The 9,135-nt window shown below is 42.5% G+C and overlaps 1 long non-coding RNA gene across 1 annotated transcript; it reads left to right on the top strand.

The window, feature by feature from the left end:
• Positions 1-377: 377 nt before the first annotated feature.
• Positions 378-6,155, top strand: LOC108497259. The gene is made up of 4 exons (XR_001874727.1): positions 378-455; positions 4,954-5,129; positions 5,721-5,799; positions 6,112-6,155. It is a non-coding gene; the product is annotated as an uncharacterized LOC108497259 (long non-coding RNA).
• Positions 6,156-9,135: the final 2,980 nt, after the last annotated feature.

The following is a 9,135-nucleotide window of genomic DNA, read 5'->3' as shown; positions in this document are numbered from 1 at the left end:
CCTCCCTGACATGGGCAGGGGCACCTTCCACTAGGGGCAACCTGTGCAGTACCATGGGGTAGCACTGGGCCTTGGCTGGTTGTCTGCATCTGGTCAGAGCAGAAGACCTGATGCCCTCACTGACAGAGAGATGTCCAGGGATGCTGCCTAGCCACCACCACTCTCCTTTACGGCACTCAAGCCAGAGCCAATACAGCAGCACAGTTTTAAGGCATCAGATCAGTATTTAATCAGACCAAGGGGCACTTTCTTCTACTCTCCATCACTCTTTATGTCCTTGAGCCACTCACACATGACTTTCTTACAGTCAGCCCTGGATATCATCCTTTCCTGTATGACTGGACTAAAGTTCCATACAGATACGTCATAGTGGCAGGGAGGGGAGGGAAGAGAAGGAGGCTGTGGCTGAGGACAGAAAGGAGACACAGAGACGCACGAATGGCGGACACCAAGCAGTGACTTTGGGAGTCTATCTGCAGCATTTCTGGCTGTCAAGCCCAGAGGGCTGAATAAGACTCGGGCAAGCCACCAAATATGTCAACAAAGGAAAAACATAGTGACAGTGGTGGATGCTTCAAAAGGAAAGAGGGAAAGCAGATTTCAGCTTGGTGTCAGTGCAGACACAGAGTTCTGTCTCTCATATGGCCATGGACACCCATGCAGATATTGTAAACCCTGGGTATACTCGTTGGCTGTCTGGCTGCTGTCTTAATTCTGTCTCACTCCTGGGGGACTGAAGCCCTCCAGTGTAAATTGGGTTTTCAGCCTTTACCTCATATCAGGCTGTGGTTGGGTCACCCTGTCCTTTGTCTATGTTGCCTCTTCCAGGCTGGATGTATTCCATTCAGAGTGCCTCAGGCAGCAGCTTCCCTGCCACCATCCCTCCTGGGAGACCATCCCTGAGGAAGGATGGCCTGGCATTTTCTGTAGCAGGATGCTGTCCCCAGCAGATGTCAGGCTCACACCTCAGTCTTGAGGGGACATTTCAGGGCTCAGGCTCAACAACCAGACTCACAGTTAACTCATGATCACACAACTTTTTTGCAGAGTGTGGAAATATTAGAGCACCCAGATGCACTAGGCACTTGCAACTCCTTCATACCAGCAAACACTGATGCTCAAGCGCTCATCTGTTTTTAAGCTAGCCCTCTTAGCTATTTAAAATAGAAGTAAGTCAGTTTACCTTTGAAAGGTAGGTCCTGTGGTCTGAGCTAAACCATGCACACTTTGCTGGCTCCCTGGGGCTTGCATGGGCAGAGATCAGAGACCAGTCAGTGGGTTTGGTAAATGCGGGTAGAGTGGGCTAGTGAGGGGACTTCAACGGGTGCTGACAGCTGGTGCAGCTAAAGGAAGGACCCTGGGGAGCTTAGAGATATGAGAAGGGCTGAGATGAGCTGCTAGGGGATGCAAGCACTGGAAAATAAGAAATGCTGAGAGAGCCAGCTGGGGGAGGTTAATAAAGCCTGCCTGTCAGGGGAACTATCTGACAGGCAGACAGCCAGAGGAGGGGAAAAAACAGCTCACTCGAGTCCACGGACCCATAACTGGGTTATGGATCTATGTAATCCACTTAAGCTCTAAAACTGTCCTGCCCCCCTCCCCCAACTTTAACTCTCCTCTCCTGTACCTTTAATATTCAGAAATGTTTCCTCGAAGCTTCGCAGGAAGTCTTGACAGTGGTTCAATTTGATTAGCGTTAGCTGCGGAGTTTTCCCAGAGGATCTCGGGAAATACAGAGATACATACCCCCGAGAAACCTGCAGGGTATTGACGAGCTCATACACTGTCTGCAGCACAGGAGAGACCCGCTCTGTAAGAGGGCCATGCACACTAGCAGAGAGACAGGGGTGGGGGTTTTTTAACCTGCATTAGGAAATATATGTGGACACTTAATGCAGTTTATTCAAAAACAGCTGTCTTCTCCATTATGTGTCATCTACCCTGAGAGAGATTGGAGAAGCGCAAGACGCAAAAGGCCTCTTAGATCATCTAGCCCATCACCCCACAAATGAAGAATTAATCCCATTAAGGGCCACTATTGGCTTCGGTGGCTTCAAGATTTGGTCCTAATTGCACAAACACAAAACCATTACAAGACTGCAGTCTGACAGAGAAGCTTTCTTTTTTTACAGGGTATATAATTTCCTTAATTAAAGGGGCTTATCTGCATGCTAATAATTAGAAAAATATTGTCCACTTTTATTCTCATTTCATTCTTATATCCTGGTGCACTGGATATAGGCAGGAGGTGAGAATGTGCAAAGATGCATATGTGCTATGAGATCAACAATGCACAGGCATATCAAAAAGACAGGTCCTTGCCCATGAGGGAATTATAATCTAATTTATTGTACGGATTGTAGCAGTGCATTACAAGCAAAAAAAAAAAAAAGTTCATTTTATAGGAAGGATAAGGATTGTAGCATCAAGGGAGGGGTCCACATTGATTTTCACATGCTTTGGATCAGAAAGCTACAATAGCTGAACACATTGCAGGCTACGTACACATTTTGTTTGTTCTCTAATTATTAATTTAAAAAGGACATTCAGTCGATGAGGGGACTGGATGATAAATGTTCCTGGAAAAAATGAACAAGAAGGGATTTATGGTATGAGAGAGGCAGAGTCCAGATGGTTGTCTCCTGCAGACAGGGTACAGTGGGAGAAGGTAAGAGGGCAGTAGGAGGAAGAGGACAAGGCTGAATGCATTGACAGTGTCAAGGGTGCAACCAGTGATGGACCACAGGATGGGAAAATGTGCAAAGAAGCCCCTTAAGAGAAGATCAATATGGAAGCAAAGTGGAAGACTCAAGCAAGGAATACATAACTGAGGAATCAAGGTATCACTGCTGTTTCTTCCTCCTCCTGCATATTGCAGATGACAACTAAGAGCTCAAAATCTTTGCACATCAATTAATTTTATTATAAAATGACAGCAAGAATAGCAACAAATTATCAAATTTAACTTTTTTTTGCAAGTTTTTAGTGGATAAACACTGTGGTCATCTTCCTCAATAAAAAAAGTGTGTGCCACCATTGATCAATGCTAATGGCTTTCAATAAAGGCTAATTAAGTAATGCTCTAAGATTGGACAGAGCATAAGCCAAGTCCCAAGCATGCCCTAAAGCCAATTCGAGGGGAAAAGAGAAAGGGATCTTACCCCTATGAAGCTACAGGGGATTATTTCACCTACTGCAATCTTTAATAAGACTATCAATCAGCCAGAAGGGATGTTTATCCCTGTCTCCCAACATATCATACAGAGGCATTCATTCCCCAGACATGAGCAAATAATGAATTGTTCTTTGAACCAAGAGGAAGATGAGGCCATCTAGTCACCACCTCAATCAAAATGGAAAGCACCAAGTAAAAAAATATAACCCGAGAAAAGACAGGAGAGCAAAATATATTAAATCTATGTATAAATATTCATACATAATAAGAGATAGGATTGGAACAAAACAATAAACCTTAACAAACCTAAAGGACAATCCAAGAGATTTCTCAGAGTTGCTAATGGGAGATACATGTAAATTGTTACTGGCATCTTAACTTCTGCTGAACATCGGTGTAACAAGTAAAGCAAGGGGGAGTCAAGACCCCAGAAATCAGAGTTATCTCTGCTGCCTCACACTTCTTAAACCACTGAGATGTTAAAGGAGATCCTCAGCTTTCTTTATAAACATTTTAAAAAATTGATAAAGCATCCATCCTTCATGGTTGCAGATAAAAGCCTGGAAACACAAAGCAATTGCACCCTAATGAATGAACTCAAACCTTGTTATTTTGAAATATGTGATAAGTTTAAACTCTCAGGACTGATCTCTGTGGGGACAGTCTCTTGTTTTGAGAGTGCTTAGGACTGAGAAAGAGGTGCTCAGAGGAAAGGGAAGGAACACTCCTTTCTGTATGCCACTTAGGCCAGGTGAGAAGAAGAAAAGGAGAAGGAAAGATGGAAGTGACAGACTTAAGAAAGAGACCTTTGCCTTGTTAAACACAGGTGACTGATATTTACAACATCCTTAATTTTTGTTTTGGCTCTTTTCTATCCCTTCTGCATCACAGTCTACAACCCCCCAAGGGGGATTATGCTGCCCAAAAGATCTGCAGTAGCTTGTACCTATACGTATGTGTGACACTGCAGTTCGGATCACTCTTCAGAACCTTCTATATGCATTAATTAAATACCATGATAATTCTACAGCCACGTTTGCAAAGATAACACCTTGGCATTGCTGATGGTGAACTTGTTGAAACTCTCATTTAAAGAGTGCCATACGAGGAAGCAAAGGATATTTTTTAAGCAAAAATGTTTCTGAAGGGATTAAAAGTGATGCAGCTAGTGAGCTTTCTAATGCAAGCTCTCCTACGTCAGACTGCAAAGAACAGTGGCCATTAGTGGTGTATTCCATATTACACTAGGAAAACGTGCTTGAGACTCAGACTGAGTTATTTTACTGTTCAGTTCATTTTTGTTACTGATCTCTACTTTTGAACAGTTCTACTGCTAACATCTTCATGTATAAATGGTCAGATCAATGGTTCAAATCCTGAAGCGACAGGCAATTATTTAAAGAATCTTTAATCAAACGTTAATGAATCTTTTTTGTTCCCATATCTTTATGAACTGTGGTATCCATGAGAGGTAATTAAAACAGCACATAGGTGTCAGTGGAGGTGTGCACTTAGTAGGAATGCAGCTCTCAGTTCACACAAATTTAACGTAGAATCACTGAAATAGCAGAAAAGATAGTCATGACAATCTAAGGAAATCAGGAAAATGAGCCGTTGGGGAAAGTAATAGATATTGTTAGAGTAGTTGATACAATTAAGAAAATTATAAAGCTTCAGGCACACAAACTCTTCCTACTGTCCTCCCATCCCCCTCCTTCAGTATCAGCCAGTCTAATAAAAGATATTGCAACTCCATACAAGCCTTGCTTCATTTACAGAGAAATGGACTTGTGATCAGGTGAAAAAATGCGACAAGCAGGACTGGCCATGCGTGCAAAACGGATCCTGAATTATTGAAAGGCAACCATGTGGCTGCCACCCGAGCAAACAGAGACGAACAATAAGAGAAGAAGTCAGAGGAGCAGCATCTAGAGTTGTCTGTCATTCACCCCAGGTGCCTTTTATTTGTATCCATGTTTATTAGTGGCTTAATAAAAGAGTTTGTCTACATGCACAGACCCAGACACATTACCTCTGTATATGGACTCACTCTCCCTTACCTTCTGCTGTCTGGCATCTAAAACTGGGGAAAATGAAATGGAGAACTGGTTAGTATTTGGCCTGTGTTCCTGCACATGTCTCTGGGTTAGACCTCAAGATGATGTAAACTGATGCTGACCCACTGAACTCACGTGGATCTGCTGAGTTATGTCAGTGAAGGATCCAACTTGTTTACTTATCAGATGCTTATGTCTTACATGATAAATTGTTCTTGTACTGACAGTTAATAAAAGACATATTTATGTAAATGAGAGAGAGGGCTCATGCTCTCCAATGTTATGCCAGACTGGAGTTCATTTAGAAAGGATTGCTTTCTCCACAAAAAATATCAGTTGAAAGACAGACAGACAGGTGTCATGTTTGTTTTGAAATATTGGGGCTTCAGTGAAATGAAAAACCACACAAGCTTTTTTTTTTTGGTACAAAAAATGCAAACTTGTTATAAAAACAGAATTTTCATTTGGCGACAACACTGTTTTTTCAGGTTCTGCTGTAAAGCATTCAGCCTGGAGGTCTTGGATTCCCAAAGGCTTTTCTGTTGTGGGGTTTTTCCCTCCAAACAGGTCAGTTCATCTAATAAAAGAGGCTTCCCAGACTAAAAACCTCATCTTGCTTACACCTTGAAACATTCATACCAATTCTATAACAGCTTATATCAGCTATTCACTAATGATGGTTTATTAGCAGCAAGTGGGGTCTAATATTCACCATCTTCAGATATGTGAGAATTGCATATGTGTGTTGCAAATGCCTGAGAACCTGGAAGATCAGCTTGTGTTCCTCCCCCAAAGGGAAACTATGAATCAGTCACAATATACAGCTGCAACATAACAATGAGTATTGTCCTTTCATTTTCTGTGACAACTGGAACACAGACACTGAACAGCAGGACAATGGAGTTGTGTCAACATGCAGGAGGATTTCAGAGTGCTTTGCAGATGAGTCATCCCAGTCTGTTATGGAACACTAAACCTTTGGCATTACAAGACTTTCTCAGTGATTTGATTCTCTTTATTTTTGTCTTAATTACTTCAACCCATAATTTCAGATAGTGTGAAAGGAGTGCATTCAGTGCTTGCAGAAAAAAAGGGGCACTCTCACTAGAGAATGGTCAAATTTCCCCAGGCTTTTTCATTTGACTTATTAACTCTTACTCCCTGCCACGCATACACACAAACCCACACTTAAATATAAAATCTTCTACTTGTGTTGCAGGTGAGAAAAATGTTGTCAAGATATAGCAGAAGAAAAGCCTTTTGTATTTGTTATAGGTATATACATTAACACAAGCATCTTCCCTGACCATGGTTTTCCAATGTGTTTAGAGTTGGACCTCTTCTGTATATTCATTCATACTCTGTGCTACTGGTTACTCTGTAGTGCCCCTGTCTTTACTGCTAGGCACTTTTCCATTATTGTCTTTAACAGAACACCTTGTGTGTGTCCTTATAATTAAAAGAAAAACTCATCTCCCTTCCCTGGGCCTTTGGGACTTGAATGAGAGAGTCACCCTACTTCTTTTACCCACTGTTACTCTAGGTGCACAATCGTCATCTCTAAATGCAGTTTAAGATCACTGATTCTGTATTTGGTAACAATCTGGCAGAATTTGGCACACTGCACAGGGGTGAGGTCATTTGTAGAGCAGTGAATCCATGGGGATCTGTGGCTGTCTTGTTTGTTATTAATCTGTTCCTCCCAGGAACTCTTCTGCTGTTTTAGCTTTTAATCTAACAAACTTTTTGAGTACCATTCCTTTTCTGGAGAGATTATTTTCTCCACTGTCCTAAATACCGGTGCTACAGCCTCAGAACAACTTGTAGGGCTGGTGAGTGGGGCAGTGCTTTCATTTGGAATCTATGTGTTTCACTGCCTGTCAGAGAGAGCACATCTAGCTCTTTGTGGGATTAACGGTGACAAGGAACATTTGCAACACAAGTTGTTTTGCATTGGGGTGTCTTTTCCTCTGTGTTGATAACACATAGATTCTCTCTGCTACTCATTCACCTTCTGTACTGCTCATCTGCCTTACCCAGCTAACAAACTTGAAGCACCTCCTGCCCTGATCATGGCCTTGCATATTTAAGTCATTAGAGCAAGGCACTTGGCACACACTAGGGATGTGGTGAAAGCTGATCTTACAAGAAATACAGCAATCATTCTGCAGCCAATGCTGTCTAGATCCTCATCCCACTTTTATTTGAGTCCCTGACACAGGAATTATTGAACTGGACTAATGCGCAGGAGAAATGTTTATTGAAGAACTGGTCAAGTTTTATCTAGCCACATATTAAATGATCTTGAATTTGGGGCAGAAATGGGCAAGAGAAGAAAACAAAGCAGCAAATGATCTGTCTGACAGGCCTTTGGAATCGAGCCGTAACAGTCAAGTCTCCGTGCCTATGTATGTGTGTTGTGGAGGGAGAGGGGGATGCACAAAGGGAGGGGAAGCCAGGCAGGGGGAATATATCTGTATGAGCTAATCTGTTTCTTGCTTTCCTCCTCCCCTCCCCATCTCCCTTTCTCTGCCTGCCTCTCCTGGGAGATGACTCACACCTGCTCTGCCCTGATACTACCATTTCGCATCAGAAGCACACAGTCACTCTGAAGTCACCCAAGCTGTTCTGTGTTAGATCCCTGCATTGCTTACATCTGCTCTTTGGTGGGCAGGATTCAAATGCTGTGACGGACAACATGACTGTAACTCAGCACAAACCCATGAAATCCAGCCACCTGCCCGTGACACACTGATGCCTTGATGGCATCATGGGCTTCTGAGTGCTCCAGCCTATTGGGAGTGGGTCAATAAATCTTGTTTATCAGATAGATGCTTTGTATAAGGACCATGGCAAAGCACTCATCAGTGGACATCAGGTCCTCAGATAGACAAATGACTTTTCAATTCTAAAGGCCTGAGTCATTTCATCTGCATCTGACCTTATTCCACCTACATCTCCCATCTTAGCTAAAACATGCTCTTTCACCTGCATATAAACAACGACAGTGCTATTCTACGCAGGTTCCCAAAGTAGTTTGAAAACATTAATGGATGAAGAGTCAGGACCTCATGACAGTGTGGGTAACCATTATTTTAATTTACATTTTAGGAAACTAAAGGCATAGAGATAATCAGCGTCTTCTCCAAGGCTATATAGGAAGTAGAGACAGAATATTGGAAAGGAATGGGGCAACATGGTGTTGTATATGGCACTGTATTTGAGAGGCAAACCCACTCTTAAGCTCAGTGGAAAGGACAAGCAGGCATTTTGCACGTGTTAGTTTTGCATCTCTAAGTTTCTCTGTGAGTTTCAGTTTCAAGTGAGCCTGTATACATCAAGGATGTTCAGTAATAATAATAGAATTTGACCACCTTTGTGGCTCAAAGCAAGGCTACAGACCGAACAAAAGCTCAGGAAATCTTGGAGGGTTCTGGGTCCTGATGCCCACTGAAATATTGCATGGGACAAACTGCACATTATTTTGAAAGTCACCAAGAAAGTATCGTTCACCCTTATTATCCTGTAATTTGTTTTTCTTCTTTGATAGGTACACCTAAAATACCAATCACTATAGTATCCATAGCTCCTTACAGGTATTATCAAAGACAGCAAAAACGGTTTGACTTGAGCTGTCAGCAGCAAGTTCTCTATGTGCATAGATACTGCACTTATCCAGCGCACACCTCTAGAGCAGACAGCTAGAATTATCTTAAAAATATGACAAATGAAGGCGTGACGGTTTTCCCTAACTAGGAAGATGTTTTCCTTCAGATATGATCCCTGTACCATTCTCTGACAGTTTCAAGCTTAAGATTGATCTCCAGGAGAAGCCAGATCTAATCTGTGAGCCTTTCGCAGTGGCAGCTAAAGTCCCTGGAAGAGGCTTCCTGGGAGCATGAG

Source organism: Lepidothrix coronata, unplaced genomic scaffold (genome assembly GCF_001604755.1).
Source record: "Lepidothrix coronata isolate B3197 unplaced genomic scaffold, Lepidothrix_coronata-1.0 Scaffold46, whole genome shotgun sequence".
Classification (NCBI taxonomy): Eukaryota; Metazoa; Chordata; class Aves; order Passeriformes; family Pipridae; genus Lepidothrix; species Lepidothrix coronata.
Note: the sequence above shows the minus strand (reverse complement) of the source record. Positions and strands in the feature narration are given on the sequence as shown.